Below are 23300 nucleotides of genomic sequence, written 5' to 3' on the forward strand. Positions count from 1 at the left end.
CCGTGCCTTTGCCCGCGCAACGGGGCTGGGCGGTTTCTCTGAAACTTTCTTCCCTTATTTATCATCGCTTCTCCGGATTAAAAGAGCAGCGAAAGCCTTCTTTCCTCCCTACACTCGTACCTTGCCGCCTCCTGAGCGGTGTCGGGATTTAAGCGAGGTTGGAGACCCTCTCCGGGTGCGCGGACCCTCCGGGGCAGCAGCCCGCTCCCACCCCTAGCCCGGGCTCCAATGATCCGCAGCCCCGCGCATTTCGAAAGCCTTAGCGGCTCGCCCGCGGCCAGGGGCGGCCACGGCTGCGCGCAGCGGGGTCCGAGAACGAAGGCCGCGTTCGGGGCGCCCCTGCCTTCACCCTGGCTTCGCCAAGTTTCCTCAATTGCCTCCCCAGCTGCTCAGCACGGGGGAACCCAGGCCGGGAAGAATGGGGAAATGTGGGTTTGGGGGCGCGATCAGGGCGCAAAAGGGAACGTAGACTTCAACGGATGCGAGAGGGCTAGGCAAGGCGCCCTTGGGGCCCGGTGCGACCACCACCCTGAACGACCTTTCCAGGACGCCAGGGAACCCTGCTTCGCCATTGCGTCTTAATCTGCAATACAGTCACACACACTCGCCATTCGGATTTTAAAAAGGTGCTTCCAAAGCTCGCCTAGCATCGTCGATTTGTTTTTCTGAGTGTGAATTTCTCTAACTTGCCGTCTCTTTTTCACCTGAGTCACACCCTACACCTCGCTACCACCTCCTTCCCGGCCAAAAAAAATGAGGCGAATCTTCTGCTGAATATAGCTGGGTAGGGAAAGGAGACCCACGATAGTGCTGGGAAACCTTGGGGGACGCCTCCCCGAGCCCGCCCGCTCACTCGCGCGGGGGCTGGGTTAGGTTGGGGTCAGCCGCCAGCCGACCCCGCCAAACCGAAAGTGGTGTTTTCCACGTCAACCCAAGTCCCTGTGCGGCCATCACGCGCACCGGACTTGTCACGCGTGGGGACGCACAGACTAGGCAGGTTCGGGAAGTTGGGAAACACATTTAAAAAAAAAAAAGACTTTGGGCGCGAAATTCGACGCGCCTCCAAAAGAACGTTAAGAAAACGCAGGGAGAAGGGCGCGAAGTCGGGACGCGGGCCGGGGGATTGCATCACTGCAGCTCCCCCTGCAGAAAATGGGCTCCGAACCGCGGCGACCATCATGGCGCTCGGGTCGGGCCGCACTTCCCGCGCGTCGTCGCCGTCGTTCCTCGGCTCCGTGGCCGCAGCCAGCTAGCCTCGAGTGCGCAGTTTGCAAACATTTACCCCCCTTCCCGGAGCGCGAACCCCCACTCGCTCCTTCCTTTTGTGTGCGTGTGTCTGTGCGTGTGTGCGTGCGTACGTGTATTTGTGTGTGTGCGTGTGTGGAGGGGAGAAGTTGAAGATTACTTTTTTCTCTCTCTTTTTTTCTCCCCTTCTGTGCTGGTGGTTGTAAACTTGATTGGCATTGGCTGCGCCCACTGACCCCGGCGCCGAGTCCACTAAAGATTTAAGGTGGATCGGAGGGAGTGCAGAGTCTCGTGTTTTAGCTACTTTTGGAGGAAAAAAAAACAGCCCCAAACTGGGCGCCCGCCGCGTTTTTTTACGAATCCCCTGCGGTCCCGGCCCGGCGCTCACCGCGCGCCCCGCCCCCACCGCGCCCGCCGCGCGCTTCCCCGCCCACCCCGCGCTCCTTCCCATTGGCCGGCGCGTGAAGTTTGAATTTTTTTCCCCATGCTCGTTTTCTTGAAAAAAAAATTATATATGCACACATATACATACATATATATATATAGATAGATAGATAGATAGTATCAGCCTAGATCATGTGATGCAACCTACACTGGCAGCCCGAGATGGGGTGTTGTAGTTGGTTTGGTGCAGGCGGGAGGGAGAAGGATGGGCGGAGCTTCTGTTCCAAAATTTGCCCCCAAGCGCGGTTGACCGGGTGCGAGCGGGTGGGGGACGCCTGGCGGCGGGAGCAGCCCGGAGCAGCTGCGCTGGGGACCGAGATGTAGTATAAACGTTAATGGATGTCCAGGGCGCGCCGTTCCCAGGCTGCTGGCCAGAGGCACTAGGAAGGCGAGGATGCACCTTCTCCCCTGCCTTGGAAAGGTAGACTTGGGGAGGACGGGAGGGTGCAGGAGGCCAGGAGAAGAACACCTTCCTGCAGCCAAGGGGGGGAATATAGAGGAAATGGAAATAGAGCAAAAATGTATTACTTGAAGGACCACTAGCCAAAATTCAGGCAGTCGGTGTCATTAAAAGAAAAACTGAAGGAAACAGGGAAGTTTTTTTTCTTTGTTTTCTAGTTTTTTTAAAAAATAAGGAATATGTTTTTTAAAAAGAGGAAATAAGTGCATTTGATTTCTGGGTCTCAGAAGTTATTTTCAGAGTACTTTAAGTTTTAAGATAATGTTATTTATAACACAAGTCTACTAGAAATAATATCCTTTATTAATTAGATCCCAGTGATGCTTTACTCTATTGTGAATGCCTTAAACGTTTATAAAAATTCAGATTTGTTCTCCAAAGCACTCACATTAGTTGAAGGCACTGTATGTGCATGCTGTTCTTTCCTTCCTCTCCTTTCCTTTCTCCCTTCTCTTTTTTTTTTTTTTTTTCATTTCTTGGTCTTTATTGCTTTTGTTTCTTGTTAGTTTTGTTACACTGTAATAGGTGATTTCAACTAGATGTCCAGCCCTAACCTTCCAGCAGTTCTCTCTCTCCATTTATTTATTTATTTGGTATTTTTAAGATAGAGTCTTTCTATGTAATCCAGGCTGTTTCAAACTCGCAGCAATCCTCCTGCCTCAGCCTCCCCAGTGCTGGCATTACAGGCATGTACTCCCATGCCTGGAGTGTTTTAGTTCTTAACTGTCCCAATCCTTCTTAGTCAGCAAAACCCCTTAACTATCCATGCCACTAAGCTGCAAAAATCATCATAAACCAAGCTTTAGCAAGGCTGTCTCATTTAATCAACCCTACAGGTCCACTAACCACCCCTGACTTCAGGGGTACTCACCTAGCAGGGTGGGCATTGTAAGGAAACAGAATGTGCCTTCCTATAAGGAGGAACTTGGAGTTAAAGACAGGCTAGACTGAACTCACCATCCCTGGAGTGGGAATTTGCCTCTGGAAGACCCCCCTTCACAGAGACATTGTAGTTCAGATTCAGATATCACCTAGTGTCAATGTTTGTTCCAGACCCTTGAGATACTCCATTTCCAACCTTGGGATTTCTGAATTTCTACTAAATTAGGCCTTTTGTCTTGCTCGTGACCATCTTGTACAGAGGTACTGTCCAGTGGCCAGTAACCACAGATGGCTTTTGTGACTGGCCTGGACAGAGGTGTGCTGTGTGAACTAGATGCCAAGTTACCAGAATTAGTATGAAACAAAATGTTAATTGTCACATTTTTAGATTAATTGCATTAACAGGATAATACTTTTGGTATATTGGATATACAACTGAAACGAATTTCATCTTTTTTTTTTTTTTTTTTTTTTTTTACTTTTTTGTGAGGAATAGGCAGGTTTATTAGGCAGAGTTAGAAATTAAGAGAGATAGGGAAAGGACTTCATCTTGAAGAACTGAAGAAAGCACAGGTCTGATGAAGAGCATCAGATTGGCCCTCTTTTTTTTTTTTTACTTTTATTAATGTGGTAAATAAAATTTCAATTTACAAATGTGGCTCAAATCACATTTTTTGTTAGGCGCTAACAACTGTAACTTGAGGCTTTGTCTTTAAAAATGATCACTGGTGGGCCAGGATTATAGATCAGTGACACAGTGCATCCTGGTAAGCATCCTGAGTTTGATGTTTGGTGCTAAAAACAAACACAGAAAATGATCACTGGTAATACTGAGCCCTAGCTTTCACCCTAACTTTGTAAATATAAGTAGCCCTATTTTATTGAAAAAATTTTGCTTATTTATTTGTTTTAGAGATAAGGTCTTGCTATATTGCTCAGGCTAACCCTGAAATCCTGAGCTCAGGGAATCTTCCTGCCTCATCTTCTGGAGTAACAGAATACAGGCATGTCCTGCTCCTCTCCTTTCTACTTTAAAGTGAGGCCCAAACTTGACCTCTGGAACCATTCAGTACAAGTCCACCAACATCTACCACTTACTGTGTTGTCTTTGACAGTATTAAATTTGAACCCAAATCAGACACTGCATCTATGACAGTGATCCCATAAGATAGGGCTAAGATAAGTTGCTAACTGTTGTCCTAGCCATCGTAATATCATAGCTCAGTGCTTATTCTGCCCATTGTGACGCTGGTGCAAACGAACCTATTGCATTGCCAGTTGCACATCACAGATGCAACCTGTGACACATGCCTGTAATTCCAGCTACTCAGGAGCCCGAGGCAGTAGGATTGCAAGCTGGAGATTAGCCTGGGCAACTTAATGAGACTTTGTCTTAAAACAACAACAAAAATATGCTGGGGATGTAATGTAGCTCAGTGGTATTCGCCTACCATATGGGAAGCCCTCAATTCAATAAATTGGAGGGGGAGAGTTAAGATTTAAAAAGCAAAGAAAATGGGCTAGGAATATAGCTCAGCACTTTGGTTCAATTCCTAGTATCACCAAAATAATAATAATAATACAATGCATATAATTATATGTAGTGTATAATACTGGTCTTGTTGAAATATTGTTACTGGTTTGTATTTACTATTTATTATGATTTTAGAATATACACTTACCTTTCTGTCTAAAGTTAACTGTAAAATAACCTCCGAGGCTGTCCAAAAGGAGACATTGTTAGAGGAGGTGGCAGCTCCATGCATATCATTGCCCCTGAAAACCTTCCACTGGAACAAGATGTGCAAGTGGAAGACAGTGATAGTGACAATCGTGACCCTATGCAGGCCGAGGATGATGTGTGTGTTTGTGGCTTAGCTTTTGACACATACACACACACACACACACACACACACACACACAAAAAAAAAAAAAAAAAAAGGCTTAGAAAGTAAGAAAATAAAAAAGCCAGGCAGGATGGCACATGCCTGTAATTCCAGTACCCTGGGAGATTGATGCAGGAGGATTATAAGTTCAAGCCCAGCCTGGGCAATTTAGCTAGAACTTGTCTCAAAATTAAAAAAAAAAAAAATTAATGAATAAAAAAGCGCTGGGGTGTAGCTCAGTGAGAAGGCCCAGGGTTCAGTCCCCAGTAGTGGAAAAAGAAAGAAAGAAAGAAAAGAAAGAAAGAAAGAAGAGAGAAAGAAAATAGTTTTGTATAATTATACAATGTGCTTTAAGTTAAATGTTATTTCAAAAAAATTAAAAATAAGTTTATTATGAAGTGAAAAATAGTAGGAAGCTAAAGTTAATTTACTCTTGAAGAAAGAAATTTTAAAAGTAAATAAATGCAGTGCAGCCTAAGTGTGCAGTGTTTACCAAGTTTGCTGTCATGTTCCAGCCTTCACAGCCACCTCCCTTTCCCTGCTCAGCTGCAGTGACTCCCAAGCTCTGTTCCTGGTAAGGGTGCTATCCAGGTGTGGCATCTATTCTTTTTTATACTGTACTATATTTCTATCTGTATATATATTTTTTTACTGTAACAAGCATTGTATACAGTGTTTTTACTTTCCTGTGTTCAGATACACAAATCCCTTTGCACTACAGTTGCCTCCCATCTCTAGTGGAGAGCCAGGCAGTGCAGATTCACAGCCTGGGAGCAATAAGCTCTGTCCTACAGCCTAGGTGTGTGGCAGGCTCTACCATCTGATAGGTATGGTGAGCACTCACAGGACACTTACAGGACAAAACCACTTTACACGTAAGTTGTATCCTGTCCTTAAACAGTGCATAGCTGTAAGTGTGCAGTGAATTAAACTTTGTCACCACAACTGTCCACATTGTGTAAAGAGACTGGGAAGTCCAGTGTATTAGAAATCATTCTGTGGAAAGAATTTAAACCCGAAACTGAGCCTCAACAGGTAAATTTTCACTCTGGCTTCCAGGGGACAGAGACTTGGGGTGGGAAAGCTGCAGCACTGTTGTTTGAGGGTAGTAACAGATACACAAACAGATATGCAAACAGATGAAAAAGGGTAGCATATTCTTTTATAGAAACACTCAAGAGAGATGGCAGTTCTGTCTAGTTGATGTCTCTGCACTCAATTTTGATACTAAATTCTGTTCATCTTGTTCTGTTTGTGTACCAAGGACCACATTATTTTAATTACTGTGATTTGGAATATGTTACAATTGTTGGTGGGACTAATTCTTCATGTTCCAACAAGTCCCTTTGTGGTCCCCCACTTACAAAATCTTCTTGGCTTCCTTTGTTGTTTTTTCCCATATGGACTTAATATACATTTGTCTGATATTTATTGCTGTTAGCATTAAGAAAATAATAAAGTGGGATCCATAATACCTCTCACCAGAATAAATTCGTAAATAAATAAAAATTTAAAAAAGAGAATAAGGTAGGGAAAATGAAACTATAAACATACCAGAAGAAACCTCAGGATTTTGGGGGGGGCTTTTTTGTTTGTTTGTTTATTTTTCTTCAATACTGGGCAGTTGAACCGAGGGTCTTCACACTGAACTATATACCCAGCCTCTTTAAAAAAATTTTTTTTAATTAAAAAAACCTTTTGTTTTGAGACAAAGTCTCAGTAAGTTGCTAAACTGCTCAAGTTGTATTCCAACTTACAATTGTCCTGCATCAGCCTCCAGAGTGCAGGGCTGCATGTATTAGCATGCCCAGGACCTCAGAAGATTTTAAAAAATAAAACCTCAGAGTGAGGAAGGTCTTTTCCAGATATGACATAAAACATAAAAATCATAAGCTGAAATCTTGGTACATTTGATGACATTAAAATAAAAATGTTCTGCACTCCAAAAATCTACCACAAAGTCAAACGAAAAAGGACACACTGGCAGTTGCATAAAACCGTGAATGTACTTAAAGCCACTGAACTGTGTATGTAAAATTGGTTAAAGTGAGTTGGGGGTGGTGGTACACACCTGTAATCCCTACACTTCAGGAGGTGGAGGTAGGCGGATTGCAAGTTTGAGCCCAGTCTGGGCAATTTAGTGACACCCTGTCTCAAAATAAAAATTTAAAAAATAAAAAATGACAAAGGACCAGGGATGCAGCTTAGTGTGAAGGTCTGTGGTTCAATCCTCAGTACAAAAAAAAAAAAAAGTTAAAATGATAAAATTTATGTTATGAATTCTTAACCACAATAAAAAATACACAAAAACTACTGAAAAAATTTAAAGTTCATCTAAGTTTTATCTAAAATATTTCACAGTGTCTTGGGCTCCATTGTTTTTGAGATTGGTGTACTCATTTGATTACAGGTTCTGGGATCGGGTTGCTTGGGTTTGAGACTCACTACCTTTTGCAAACTACTTTGCCTTTTTAGGTTTTTCTCTTTTTTTTTTTTGTTCATATAATGAAGGTGCTAATAGTACTTATAAAGAGCTGTTGCAAATACTGAATGGAGTAATATATGTACAGTATTTCACTTCATACCTGGTGTATAGTAAATAGCCATTATATATTTGTAAACAATATAATTACTGTAACTATTTCTTACTTTTGTCTTCTCACAGTAACCATAGCCAGTGTTATGTTAATCTTGTAAATATATTTTCACATTTTAATTACTGCTATTATTACCTTTAAAAATAATTGTTTTTATTTTTTATTTATTTTTATTGTTTTATTTTTTTTTTACTGGTACCAGGGATCGAACTCATGACCACCGCTTGCAAGGCAGGTGCTTATGCCGCTGAGCTAAATCCCCAGCCCCTATTGTTTTTATTTTTAATTTTTAAAAAAATTTTGTGTTTTTGAGACAGAGTCTTTTTTTGTAGTTTAAGTTGCCCTTCACATGACTATGTGGCCTAGGCCACAAAGTCAGGGCAACATTCCTGCCTCAGCCTCCTTAGTGCTAGAATGACAGGCATGTACCAATACACACAGGTAAGAAAAACAAGTATTTTTAATTGGCATTTAATAAATAGAATTAATTATATAACAAAGACAATTAAAAATGGTAAATTATGTTATGTGTACTTTACCAAACTAAAAAAGTTTTTAAAAATAAAGTGTTTGTTGAATTTCATGTCATTTCTGATGATTTCTCAGTGAACCTGGATTTAGGTTTATTTGAAATAATAAATCCATAGCACACACACTCACCTACAAAGACAATGGCAAACTGGGAAAATGTTTGTAGCCCATGTATCAAAGTGTAAATTTTACCAGTAAACAAAGAATGTCTACAAATCAATTTTAAAAAGTGAATATACCAAAAGAAAACAAGGAATGTAATGAACACAGTTTTGAGAAAAAGTAGTATAAAAGGCTGTTAAAATATGAAAGCATGCTCATTTTTGGTTTGACACTATTAGAATAAACTAGATGCAGAATACATACATTTAGGCAAACAGGCACAGGGAGCATCGCTGGATACAGAAGTGACTTATTCTTTCTTTCACCATTGCCTCCTTTTTTATGCAAGGCAGGATAATTTTTTTTCCAACTTCACAGGCTGTCAGAGAAGCAAGGAGATCGTGCTGTGGTATTTGTGGCCATCGTTCAGGTTCAGTGTAAAATCCCTGCCGTTCCAACCTTTTAACCTTTAGCTTACTGGCATCATTTTACTTCACCCCTAGAGACGCCTTGAATCAGCATCTTACACACAGTACAACTTTAACATCTCTTCATCTATTCTTGCTTTTAGTTCTTATATATTGATGATAATTCAAGTTGCTCCAAAATAATTACCTTTTTCTTGTTATTCCTTCAAGCTCTAGTGTTTTTTTTGTTTTGTTTTGTTTTGTTTTTAGACAGGGTCTCCGTATGTAGTGCAGGCTGGCCCTGAGCTTTCTTATGTAGCTCAGACTGGCCTCAAATTCACAGCAGTCCTCCTGCCTCAGGCTACTGAATGCTGAGATTACAGGAGTGCACCATTATGCCCAGCTTTAGATTTTTAAAAGTAACAAAAAACTAAGCAATCTAACAAAATTCTTTTTTATTTAGTTTTATGGGCTTGGTTATTTGATTGACCCAACTATGGTGTATCCAGGAATGACACATAATACAACTGTTGAAACATCTCAGGTATGACTGGGAATATAGCTTAGTGGTAGAGTGATATTTCCTTAGCATACAAAAGACTTTTGAGTTCAGTTTGCAGCATTTTCTTTTCTTTCTGTATTTTTAAAATTTTATTTTATTTTACTTTATTTTTTATGGTGTTGGGGATGGAACCCAGGGCCTTGTGCATGTAAGGCAAGAATTCTGCCACTGAGGCACATCCCCAGCCCTTTTACCATTTTCAAAAAACAAAACAATTCAGAAACTACTATATGTATTAGTAGGAAACGTTGCCCATTATATACTTTTTTTTGCCCATTATATATTAAAGCAAAGAGCAGACCTAGAGTAATATAGTATGAAAATATTTTTGTGAAAAGTCAAAATCTCATTACAAACACACACAGACACATACACACATACAGACACACACACACACACACTGGCCTAGAAATTATCCTTTATATTTATTTACATTGCTTACAGAAATAGTTCTTATTTCTGTTTCTGAGGGTGGGATTATAAGGAAAGGTTCCCTTAAATATTTGTGTTATTCTGAATTTTTTACAGTGGATTTTAATGAAAAAATCGTTAAGGTATTTCTAATTTGAAAAAGAATTATAATTTCTTGAACCTAGAATCAGTTTTTCTCTAGGTGTCACAAGTCTCAGGCCTTAGCAAGAGTACAAAGCACTTCTATAATGTATTTCCTGTCATTTTTCTATTTAACTTCACACATCATTAAATCCATATAAGAATTATGAGGAGTGAGTGTGTATATATTTGTGCGTATGGTTTGGCTTGTAGGACACATAAGTGAGGTATAAATATCATTCCCATTAACTCAGGGATATCTTAACAAACCATGAAAAATTGAGCTTATTCTGTGTTTTTGCCACATGGGATCTCACTGGTAACATTATCTCTGAACTCACATTCCTTGATCTTTAGCAGTTGGTACACTCAGGGAATCTGCCAGGGAGATCAGCCCTCTGCCTGGGATTAGTTACTTAGGACAAAGTGCTGAGAAAATCGTTTTATATTTCATTAGCAGACTAATCTTTAGCTGTCACTCTGCATGGCACAGATCTAGAGCAAATCTCAGAAGCTTGGCATATTGGATATGGAAGTTCACTTCATCCAACCTTAACATATACAGATGAGAAAATTCTAATTCTTGATTTCCTGTAAAGGGGGAGGTTAGAAAAGATGACTTACAGGTTCCTTTTGGCTTGCAGCCCTATGATCTCTGCTTCCTCATCAAGAGCAAGTATTCCATTGCTGTGGATCAGGTTATTTTCCAAGGAAGTTAGGTTCCTAGCATTTCAGCCACAAACCACAGATTCACAGGAGTCAAGGAAAGATGATAGTGTAGACTGAATAGTGGACATTTATGATCTCAATTTTAAGAAAGTATGTTACTGTAGTGCTTAATGATTGCTTAGAGATGTCTTCATTGTTACCTGCATACTCAGGGTGAAACCTTTTGTCTTTGCAAAGAGGATGTCCTCCTGGAGCTACAGTCTGCTGGTGGAGATGTACAAGGAACCACAGCTCTTAGAACTGCTTTTTTATGCTCTGCACTTCATATAAAGTTGTCTGAGAGAGCAAGAAGAGGCTAAAATTGCAACTGTTTCTGTACACCAGCTGTGTTCACTGGGGGTGGGTTCAAAAGGATCTATCTCACTGTAGATGGGCCCTTCCTCTGTTCCAAGTGCTTCTGTGTAGGATTCGTTGAATTTGTAACAGCAGCTAAACCTTGTAGTAGAGGCTGGGAAATGAGGTTCGAATTGAGACCTGTAGCTAAGCAGGAATTAACCAAAGGAGGAGAAAGAGAGTGATTTAGGTGAAGCATAAAGTCATGGAAGGACTTTGAAGGTGCTTGTGGGTGGTAAACAGTGAGCTAAGGTCAGAAGGAATGAGCACTTTGACCAGAGTGTTGCTGGGCTTTTTAAAGCATATTAGCAGTTCTCAACTGGAAGAACACTTAGCTTATTTAAGAGAGTAACTTCAGCCTGTGTGGTGACTCACACCTGTAATCCTCGTATTGGGGTGGCTGAGATAGGAGGATCTTTGAGTGTTTGAAGTCACTTTGGGCTACATAGTAAGTTCAAGGCCAGCCTGAATGACATAGGAAGACCTGTCTCAAAAACCAAAAAACCAGTAACTTGAGTGGCTTCAATTAAGTTCAATTATTTTCTCATTTTGTCTAATTCTAGTTAAAACTTTAGTTTTATACTGGTATCATTCTAATAGAACGTGAGAAGGCAAGTTCAAGCACACATATCTGTATTTCCCCATGATGCTGCTTAAAATAACACAAAGTTACATTAATGATCAGGCTTCATTGGCGAAGAGGATGTAATGTGCAGTGCTTGGAACATTAGAGTGAATACTGGTCAAAAGTGACACATTGCAGTTTTTGGGAGCAAGAGCCATTCCTAGTGTCAGCCTGCTGAATAAGAGGTCTGAGGAGGAGCTGCTCCACCCGGCTACTGGTTTTAGCTGGAGTTCCCTTTTCGTGGTCCTAAGGAAGCAGTTGCTTGTGCTGTTTTAGAGTCCAGCCAATGTTTTGCTCCGTGCCTGTAAAATTGATGTGAATCTTCCAAGCAAGTGAACTGAGGGGTGAATATTGAATCCTTTTCTTCAAAAAGCTCAGCATGTTTGTCTTGCAGTTTTACTGAGTGATTGGACTCCATGTTCATAGATACTTTGGACCAACTAATTTGTTATTTCTTTAGCTTCGGATAGACTTCAGCAGGGGGGTAGTAAGAATGGGCAAGGGAAAAAAGTTGTTGTTCTGTTGTTGTTTGGGAAATTGAAGATTAGTAAAAGAGAGACCTCTGCTGGCTAAAGTGCTATACTGACCTGGAGTTGGTCAGTGACCCAGCGGGAAACCAAGGGTGTGCTCTGTCTCCGAAGCATTGAGAGTTGCCAGTAAATCCCTGGTTCCCTATTTATTGCTTATTTCTTTAGCTGCCAACCTCAAGTTTTTACAGGTTCACTTGGAGCTTGACTGGGTGATCTATGACTCCCCCTTTTTTTCAATCTCTAGGGAAAAGTGTTGTCTTTCAAGTTTCTTGAAAACAATAGCACTAAATAAGAGCTCTAGCCCCAGCCCAGACCTGAACCGGCTCCTGCATCTTATCGCTTTGTTTCCTTTTCCTTTCCCGCCCTTCACCTCTCCTCCGCCCCTCATCCAGTGAGACAGGATAGACAGATCTTCGCTCAGAAGAGGGCAGTGCTGATGGAAAGTGAGAAGGAGGGAATTCACAGCTTATCTCAGGCAGATCCCCAGCTGAATGTCAGGGCCTGGGGCCCCAGCCGGTGTTATGTATCTGAGAAGAGCTGTGCTTCCTGCTGCTGCCTCTGGCGGGTTGGTTTAACGTGGGAAAGTGGACACACGAAGTTGGAGTGGGATTTGGTGGATGCTCAAAAATGTCAGAGGATCTTCGTCCAGGGGGAGCACCAAGATTGAGAAGCAACAAAAACAAGTTCCCACTCTGTGTCAGGCCTTGGCCTACTACCTCGTGCACCTTAATTCTGTTTTCTTGCTTTGTTTACCCTCATCCCAAGTCTTTTTCTTCTCTCTTTTTTTTTTCTTTTGATGGTACAAGGGATTGAACCCCAGGCCTTTGCACTGAGCTACAACCCTAACCCTCCCCCTACTCTTTTTTAAAATTTTGAAATGTGGTTTCACTAAGTCTCTTAAATTGCCAAGGCTGAGTTTGAACTTGAGGTCTTCTGCCCCAGCCACACCTACCCTCATGCTGGGATGCCAGGCGTGTGACGGCAGACCCAGCTCACACTAAAAGTTGTTTTTCTCTGGGGGAAAAAAAAAATCTAATACATGTGAAGAACTTGGAAGGGACCTGCAAAAATGCCAGCTCCATGTTTCCTATTTTGCCTTTATATTTTTACTCTAGAATGTGCCACAGTACGTATGAGTGGAGGGTGGTTTTGTTTTTTTTTTTTTTTTCTGTCAGTACCAGGGATCGAACTCACGATTGGCTGCTTGCAAGGCAGGTACTTATGCTGCTGAGCTAAGCCCCCAGCCCCGGAGGTTAGTTTTGAACTTGCCAGAAATAAGTCCTTGCCCTGTTTTTCTGAGATGACACCTCTGGCTGCTGGCAGCAGAGCCTCAGCTAGGGAGCAGCTGAGGCAGTACTGGAACTTAAAACTCCTGGATTCTTAAAGAGCACTGCCTTTGCCCTGGACCATTCAGGAGACAGTTTTCACTTGTCCTTTCTGGGTAACTTCACAGGCTGTCTAACTTCCCCTGCTCCAAGGCCTCCCGGCTTTCAGTGCTGGGTACAGGCATCCTGGGCCACTGCTGCAGCCACCAAGCAGCTTCTTTAGCCCTGGGCGGGTCTCTTTCTTCCGCTAACCTTTTGTTTGGATCTTGTTAGGACATTAACAAACCATTCCTGTCACAACTTTACCAGAGGCTGTGCTTAAACCTCTTAGTCTCCTCTGAAGTGCCTATTGATCTTAGCGTTTGTGTGCTACTTGATAGCACTGAATATTTTTTGTGTATGCCTGGCATTTGTGTGTGTCAAATGTTGCTTTCTACTTACAGTAACTTTTCCTTGCTTTATCAGTATAACAGCGTAACTTTTACTGGAGATGCAGCCTTTAATGCAACATTACATCTCTAACTCTGAAAATTTTAGACACCATGGTGAGCCAATTGTGTAGATGATGATGATGATTATCGTTGTGTTAGGGAATCAAACCTGTGGCCTTGCACATGCTAAGCAAGGCTGTACTTCTGAGCTGTACATTCAGCTCCTTACTGTGTAGCTATTTTAAGGCAGACTCTTTAAGAGTTTCAAGTTATACCTTGTAGTTTCTAATATGGCATTCTGAGAATACCATTGGCATTTATTAAAGCTTTGTGAGCAATAGATTTTCAGTATTGTCACAGAATTACAGTTTTCTATCTGTGATTATTAACGGAGTGTTTGTGAAGTCCAGTGGACTGTGTTAGACTATAACGACATTTGAAAAGAAGGTCGACATCTACCTGTCTGTCCCTTGGCTGCCACAAGGTGGATAGGACAGATGCAACCCGAGGAGGCGTTCTTTGTTCCTGAGGATAGAAGGTGCATTGTGGAGTAAAGAGATACAGGAACTATAGGCGATGCCATACCAGCTCTGCATCGCTTATCTCCAGAATGCCTTTACAAAAGAAAAATAAACTTTTATCTTGTTTAAGCTACTATTATTTCTGGGCTCTGTTACTAGCTGCCAAATGCAAATCTTGACTGATATAGAAGTCCTTGAGGATTTTGGAGCAAGGGACTGATTCTGTACAATTGGTGGCTGTGCAAGGACAGCCTAGGGGAGGGCAGTGTTCTGGGGAGTACCAAGAGATAAAGTTGGCTTGGCAGGTGGGGACAGATCATGAGGGAGACTGAACGGGAGGAATATATATCTGTGCGGGGTCACTGATCCCCCCCCCACCTCTACTAAACCCTTATTATACCATGGCTATTTAAAGCTGTAGTTACTGAGTAATTTGCATTCTGCTATTGTCAACTGGCCTGAAAGCTAGGGCGATTGAGCCGATGGGTGCTCTTTGTACTTTAAAAAGAAGCAGGCAAAAGAAAGCTGGAGCAGGAAAAGCATATCAGTATTACAGTAAAGTGAAGTGATTATGCTTTTTGAACTCCCTTAGGCATTTTCAACGGAAGGAACTTTTGTTACAGGGGATTGTTTATCTTGCTTAAGCCTCTATTATTTCAAGATGCATTTGAAATGTATCCTTTACTGGATGGTAACTGTAAATAACGTTTAAAAATATATCCTGGAGTAACTTGCAGAGTAAAGCTAATTTCGTAAGCTATAGATTTCTAAAAGGAGGAAAATCTATTTTAGTAATTTATGTCATCACATTGAACAATTTCTGTCTCTTCAGAATGAAGTTTTCATTCTAAGGTTAGTTAGGTAATTTCATACCTTTTGCATTAGGAGAAATTTAATTATTGCTTACATGAGTTATAGAAATATGAACAAAGGTTTAATATGATCAAATATTACTAACTTGAGTACTTTAACTCTCATTTTTCATTTAGGAGCATATTCCTCAGATTGTGTTGTGTATGGATACTCTTTGGTTCATTTAGGACATTTTAGCTGCCCTGTTCAATATTTTTACTTGATTTTTTGCACTAACCTAACAGGAAACTTCAACTTAGTGGTATAGCTCTCCCCTAGATAGTTAACTTAATACCCTGTCTTAAAAATGAACTGGCATATTCCTGCTATCCCAGAATTCTGGGAGACTGAGGCAGGACTATCACAAGTTTGAGCTCAGAATGAGCAACTTTGTGACTCAACAAGATACTATCTAAAGAAAAATAATAACTGGGGATCTAGTGATGTATGTTAGCTCAATGCCAATGCCCTGGGTTGATTCTCCAGTGCTGGGGAAGAAAAATAGTTTTTATTGCTGAGGCTTGAATCTAGGACCCTATGCATGTTAAGCAGGGACTTTCCTAGTGAGCTACACGCTACCCCTGAATTCTAAAGTTCCTTCCAAGCCAGCATGCTTGGGTCTTTAGAAACCTTGATCCAAACAAAATTTTCAAAGTCCTTTTAGCCTTGCACCCCACATTTGTGGAAGGGCAAATGTGACTAGCGTTACTTGAAAAATTTTGCTCCTTAATTATGTGCTACTATCTTTTCCCTAATTGGGAAAAATATACAAGAATGCAAGTGGCTAAATATTAGGTTGTAACCTGGACTTTCTGTTGCAGACCTCCATGCTTTCTACCAACTCAATTTTAATAGTAGTATGTGGATACTAGCATATGGATTATCTCCAGTTTCTATAATTTCAAATATTTGGTTTGAGTTATGTCTCCCTGAAGTTCGTGGTTTGCATTTTACTGTAGTCTGTACACCGGAAAAAATGAAACAAAGCATACAGTTTTGCAAGCTGGTGTTCTTTCTCTTTCTCTCTTTGTCCAGTTAAATACATAATAACAACAGCCAACATTTATGGAGCACTCAGTGGGTGCTACGCTACTTATCTGCACTGTGCTTTTAATTCTGCTGACAACTCTGAGAAGTAGCTGTATTGATGAGGAAACAGCCTTGGAGATGTTGCTCAAGGTCACACCAGGCAGCTGGGCAAGGGCACAGATTTAGGTCTTGCTGACTCAGCCTGGGTTTGGAGGCTGTCCTGTCATTCTTCCACATAATCTCAAGGAGAGCAAGGCCAACTGTCTCAGCGTGACACTCGATCCCACATTTATCCTTTCACTCTCTGCCAGATGGAAATACCTTATGGTGATTAAATATTTCTGGCCAGCAACACCCTGCCATTTATTGAAAAACGATACCCCAATATCTTCAATAATTGTTTCATTAAAAACAAAACAGACCACCAGCTATGTTTGGAATGACTATTAAGAGCATCTCTAGTTCTGTATGCCTCAGTTTCTCTTGAGGTGAGATGAAAGAACACTATCACTTTTTTTGGTTACTTTGGGTTGAAGAAAAATGGTAGATGTCATTACAACTGCCACAGAACTTTTTGGGATTTTTTTTCTTTTTTTAGGGGAATACTGAGAATTGGACTCAGGACCTTGCACTTGCTGTGGTCTCTGTATCACTGAGCTATATCCCAGACCTGCCACAGGACTTTTTAAGGTTGGAAAAGCCCTTCTCAAAACACAAAGGTCATTTTATGGTAAGGGAAGCACAGTACCCCCAAGGAAGAAGTTTCAATCTGAACCTCCTTTTTGTGTTTTACGTCTCCATGGATTGAGGTGTGTCTCAAAGACCACCTCCTCCACCGGAAGAGAAGGCCCAGCTCAAAAGCTTTCTATTTGCTAACCTTATGTTGGTCTCCCACCTCCTGGTGTACTTTGGGGATAGATATAGCTGGATAAGAGCCAAATGTTGTTTGCTAATTTGTGTATTTACTGAAGATCATTTCCTCTGTATGATTAGAGGTGTCTGACCTAGCAGTTGGGGATGCTGAGGTGGGAGAATCACCTGAGCTCAGGAGTTGGGAGGAACGTACAAAAAACCCAGGGCCCCTCCGTTTCCTTTCAGCCTGTCATTTAGCCTGGTAAGTTTAGGGTCTGGAAAAATCATTTGTTTTTCTGATGGGAGTGGATGGGAAAAGGGTGGATCTGATCAGTTGAAATCTAAAGCAGTTTTCTTCAAGGGAACATCTCCTTCTGGTGAGGTCAGGACAAACTTTGGGTTGGGTCATGATTTTTGTACCTAATCTTTCTACATTAATGAGGGAAACTAATACTTCCTCACCAAATTGTTGCCCTGATCACCTGAAACAATTTATATAGAGGGACTTTATAATTTATCATGAAGCTGTGTGAAAATGAGAACTTGCTGGGTTGGGGGTTTAGCTCAGTGGCATAAGCGCCTGCCTTGCAAGCAGGCGGTCGTCAGTTCGATCCCCGGTACCGATAAAAAGGAAAAAGACAAGAAAAAAAAAAAAAAAAGAAAAGAAAATGAGAACTTGCACAAGTGCTGCTGAATGTTCACAGTTATTGAGAGCAGCGTGCATCAGAATCATCCCTAGTTGGAGGAGGCTGGTTTCTGGGTACCTGTGGTGAGTTTCCAAATAGATCCCTTTCTTACACTCCTTCCTTACATTCTTTAGCATCTGTTTCCAACCTGTGTAGTTTATTCATGAGAATGCATATTTCCACTCAGTGTTAGCAGGTGGAACATTGTATTTATTTTTCTTGGTTGTTTTGTTCTTAGTGAAGTGAACGTTGACTACATAGTATTCTTTCCTTGGGGAACATTGAGAACAATTCAAAGCCAAGGGCATGTTGTAACATTACTTTAATAATCTGATGTAATAGGCCCAAGCTTTGAAAAATAGGTGTGTTTTCCTTAGGGATGATGTGTTAGAACTGCTTTTTAGGGGCCAGTGCCTCATTCGTGAGCACAAAGATACCCTAATTAAGTGAGAACCAGGCCATATTCGTATGATATAACTGCATCAGGGGGGAATGAGTTGTTCTGCACTCATCTGGTCAAGTCATTAAGATAGATAAAATAGCTGGGCACAGTGGGATGTACCTGTAGTCTCCAGCTACTTGAGAAAAGGGAGCAGGAAAATTACTTGGGTCCAGGAGTCCAAGGTCTATCTGGGCAACATAACGAAACATTGTATAAAAAAATAAGTAAATAGATTAACATAACGGATGTGAGGGAGAATTACCTAACACAAATCTGAGGATGTACATTTGTTTAGCATTTTGGCAAACATCTGTCTTGGAAGAAATTCTGTACCTGTCACTTTTCTTTCTGTACCCCCCCCCACACACACACATTCTTTTCTTTCTGCTAGGAATGAAACCCGGGGCTTTGTTCATGTTAGACAAGCTCTTAAACCTTCCCACCTTCTTTCCCACAAATGTTTTTTGTGTGTTGGGCATGCAAAACATTACTCCTGCCCTCAAGCCCTAAGAAACCTCAAGGCTGGTATATGTGTGTGTAAAATCATGGTACACTGAGTTTTGCCCAGTAAAATAAATGTATGTGAACAACTTTTTGTAAGAGCACACAGGGGAGAGGACTAGTACGGGAAGGATCTGCTAAGGAGCTGGGGCTTTAAATACCGAATGTTTGTGTTCACTGAGATGCATATATTGAACCTAATCACCAACATGATGATGTTAGGAGGCGGAGCCTTTGGGAGGTTATGAGGCCTTCGGGCTTATGCATGAGATTAGTGCCCAATAAAAGAGAGCTTGCTAATTCCTTCCATCATGTAGAGATGCAAAAGAAGGTGCTATGTATGAACCAGGAAGTGGAACTTCACTAGATACCAAATTTGATATATGGTATAATCTTGGGATTCCTCATCTCTGGAATTGTAAGAAATAAATTTCTGTTGTTTATAAGCTACTCAGTTTATGGTAAATCCATATTCTCAGGTTCCGAATCCACAGATTCAACCAACCACAAATCAACAATATTTTGTAAAACAAAAACAAAAACAATATTTTGAAGAAGAGAGTGTGTCAGTATTGAACATGTGCTTGTCGTTATTCCCTAACAATAGAAGGACTAATTATGTGGGGTGTAGTGACACACCTGTAATCCCAGCACTCTGGGATGCTGAGGCAGGAGAATTACAAGTTTGAGTTTAACCCAAGCAACTTAATACTTGGCAAGACCCAGTCTCAAAATAAAAATTTTGCAAAAGCCTGGAGCTGTGACTCAGGACTAAGGCTCTAGGTTCATTTGCCAGCACTGAAAAAACAAAATAAACCCTACAATTATTTACATTGTTTTCAACTTGTATTAGGTATTATAAGTAATCTAGAGATAATTTAAAGTATGGGAACAAAGGTTTTATATGCAAAATGCATCAGAACTTTCAAAATGTAACAATAATTAAGCAAATAAGTAAATAACTAGATAATTAAGCAACTGATTTTCAACAGACATCACACGAAAGAAGATATATGAATGGCAGATAAGTACACAAAAATATGTTCATTGTCATCAGTAACTAAGGGTTGCAAATGAGAACCATTACTAAACACCGAAACCAAATCAAGACAAAATAAAATTTAAAAACTGACAATACCAAATTCTGGCAAGGAGTTAGAACAGCTGAAACATGTACACTGATGATCGAAATGTAAGAAGTATTACTGCTTTGTTGGCATTTTCTTACAGAGATAACCATATGCTTATCATATATCTCCCAGTAATTCTAGGTATTTATCTGGGAGAAATGAAAATTTAAGTTCCCTTGACTGACACATGAATGTTCATTACAGCTTTATTTGTATCATCAAAGATTGAAACCTAAATATCTTTCACCAACCAAATGGAATAACAAACTGGTGCATCTATACAATGGGACACTACTCAGCAATAAAAAGGGAAGAACTGTAGATATATGTAACAACAGAGGTGAATTTCAAATGCACTTTTTTCCTTCATTGAATGTCTGTAATCCAAGCACCTAGGAGGCTGAGGCAGCCTGGGCTACGTAGCAAGATGCTGTCAAAAAGCAAAAAACCAAACAACAAAACAAAATATAAAAATCAGGTAAAAAAAGACTAAAAACCTACAATTCCATTTACATAAGTTTCCTAGGAAAGCAGAAGTAAAGAAACAGAAACCAGATCCCCAGTTGCCAGTGGGGAGAGGTATTGTTTACAAACGCTCTGTACCAGAGAAGGATTTGGTGTAATTCTCCTGTGTCTTTGCTGACTGCTGGATTTCCTGGGAAATCTGCCTTCTGATCAAATTGAAACATTTCAGATGCAACAACTGAATTCTCCAAGGGCTTCTGACCAAGCACCAGATGGAAATTTCAGAGTCATTTTCAAGATCAGATGCCCAGAAAATCCCACTGTATGAGATGTGGCTGAGAATAAAGGCCTCTGGAGATTGCCACACTCTCATTGCAGTCCCTGTGAATATGTTACTTGAAGTGGAAAAGGGGTCTTGGTAGGTGTGGTTAAGGACCTTGATGTGGGGGAGGATATCCAGGTGGCGCTGGATAACATAGTCAAATGAATCCTTAACGGCAAATGGCAGAGAATCTTTCTAGCTGTGGTCAGAGGAAGACATGAGTAAGGGAGAATGGTCTTTCCTTCCCCCATTCATGGTTTGTTTTTCTTCACAACAATATGATCCCATGACAGGAAGAATAATGTTCCCTTTCCAAAGAAGTATACATGCTGATCCCTAGAATCTATGAAAATGTTACATGGCAAAGGGGGATGAAATTTGCATATAGAATTCAATTTGCTAATTTATAGACTGTAAGATAGGAAAATCGGCTTGGATTCTCTAAATAGGCCCAGTGTAATCCCAAGTCCTTAAATGTGGATGAGAAAGGCAGGAGAGGTCAGGGTGATGTGAGGGGAGGACTAGACTTGCTGTTGGTGTTTTTTTTTGTTTGTTTGTTTTATTTTGTTACTGGGAATTGAACTCAGAACTTTGCACTTGCGAGGCAGGCACTGTGCTGCTGAGCTATATCCCTCGCCTTGTTGCTGGTTTTGAAGATGAAAGCAGGTAGCAATGACCCATGGAATGTAAAGCTAAGGAGCAGATTCCCAGCAGGAATCCAAAATCTCCAAGCCATGGGCTAACACCAGGCCCTGGCTTTTTAGGAACAGGACTGCATAGCAGGAGGCCAGTGTCAGGTAGTGAAACTTCCTGTCTTTACAGCTGCTCCCCATGGCTCACAGTACCATCTGAGCTCCACCTCCTGTCAAATCAGCTGCTGCATTAGGTTCCCACAGGAACATGAACTGTACTGTGAACTGGGCATGCAAAGGATCTAGGTTTCCCTTTCCTTGTAAGAATCTATTGCCTGATGGATGATCTGAAGTGGCACAGAGGTGATGAAACTAGCTCAGGGTCATATAATTACTATATATTGCAAACATATACCAATGAAAAAGAAACTAAACACTCGATCTCATGAAAAAAGTGTCCCTGTGAATCTATGAAACCAGTCTCTGGTACCCAAAAGTTTGAGGACTCCTACTCTACAGTGTCCATGAAGGTAAGTAGTCCTGACCACAACTTGATTTTAGTTCAACAAGACTCTTGTGAGCCTGCCACCCACAGTACCAGAAGATTTTAAATTTGTATTGTTTCAAGCCACTAACTTAGTGGTAATTGGTTACAGTAGTAACAAGAAACTAACATGCAAGGAGAATGTATCAGACATCCTTTGACATCTGAAGAGTGGTCCTAGGACCCCTTTGGATATCAGATTGCACGAATGCTCAAATTTCTTATAAAAAAATAGCATAGTACTTGCATATAACCTGTGCATATTCTCCCTTAGGCTATTTATTTATTTTGGTGCTGGTAATTGAACCCAGGGCCTCATGCATGCTAGGCAAGTGCTTTACCACTGATCTATACCTCTCTCCCCCTCTATAATACTCTAACCTCTACAGTATTTATAACATCCTCAACAATAGAAATAGTATGCAAATAGCTGCTATACTGTATTGTTTAGGGGACCAATGACTAGAAAAAATGTACATATTCATTACAGATGCAGTTTAAAAATATTTTCGATCTGTTGGTTGAATCCACAGATGAACACATGTGGAGGGCCAACTGTACTCTTAAATGTGAATGGAAAATATTAAAATAATAAGGAATTGCTCAGTTTCCTTTTTCTTCACACCTCAAGTCTAGGCAGGTGATTTTAGAGGTGCCTGCCCATTTTTGGAATCAGTGTCATTGCTGCTGGGATCACTTCTCACGCTTGCAGTGAACTCATGGGTACCCTGCACTGAAACCTGCAGTGCTCATTCATTCTTGTTGCTCAGGCCCAGTGTTCCTGGAAATCATTCCTCAGCTCCTGGCCACCTCATGCACAGGAGATTTAGCCACATTCTGAACGTACCTTGTGCAGACCTCCAAACCCCAGACCTGTGTCCCTGATCTGCTCTTTCTCCACCAAATGCCACAACAAACTTGTACACCTAGACCTCAGTCTTGATTCACTCTGATGTAGCCCTTCCTCCCTCCCACTTCTGGTCTGCTTGGAATTTTGAATTATGTGTGTGTGATAGAAGGGACATGTATTAAAATGATGTACTGCCAACATCTCCCTGCTTGTCCCTGAGGAAGAATGAATGCTTTGTACCCTCAGCTCACTAGAGGGCCTTTGTTGAATTAAGCAGGGTGATTTACAGTGAAGGGAATTAAAATGCTGAGAGGAGACCAACTGGTTGTGCCAACACAAAGTGAGGGAGATACTTAAATTTTCAAGAGAAGATTGAAGAGAAAGAGAAGAAAGGCATGTAAAGATATGGGTGAGTTTTATAACTTGTCAGGAAAGAGATGGAAACCCAAAGAGCATTTTAAAGGAAGTTTTCCTGTACTTTGCATATTCCATTTGCTTCTCTAAGAAACGATGTGTAAACTGGATGCACATCTGTAATATCTGTACTATAATTCTAGGCTAAGGCAAGAGGATCAAAATTTTGAGAGGAGCCTGGACAGGTTAGTGAAACCTTGTCTCAAAAGAACAAAAACAAAAAACATAAAAACAAGTGAGGGGTATAGCTCTGTGCAGAGATCCTGAGTTCACATACACACACACACACACACACACACGCACACGCACACATGCACACACCCATGCGTGCATAGAAACTGGGTAAGTGTTAGAGGATTTGTGAGCCTAGGTGTTGTGGTGGCCAAAGAACAAAGGTAAGATGAGCCAAACCAGCTTTA

General features: G+C 41.2%; 1 long non-coding RNA gene across 1 annotated transcript in view; it reads left to right on the forward strand.

The window, feature by feature from the left end:
• The first annotated feature begins 1935 nt into the window (after positions 1 to 1935).
• The window catches only part of LOC111757018 (uncharacterized), a 34110-nt gene continuing 12745 nt past the window's right edge, over positions 1936 to 23300 (forward strand). Inside the window, exon 1 of the long non-coding RNA XR_010043869.1 lies at positions 1936 to 2110. This is a non-coding gene — a long non-coding RNA (uncharacterized LOC111757018). The remainder of the gene's footprint in view (positions 2111 to 23300) is intronic.

Source organism: Cavia porcellus, unplaced genomic scaffold (assembly GCF_034190915.1).
Source record: "Cavia porcellus strain 051 isolate PalLab524CR breed Dunkin Hartley unplaced genomic scaffold, mCavPor4.1 scaffold_27, whole genome shotgun sequence".
NCBI lineage: Eukaryota > Metazoa > Chordata > Mammalia > Rodentia > Caviidae > Cavia > Cavia porcellus.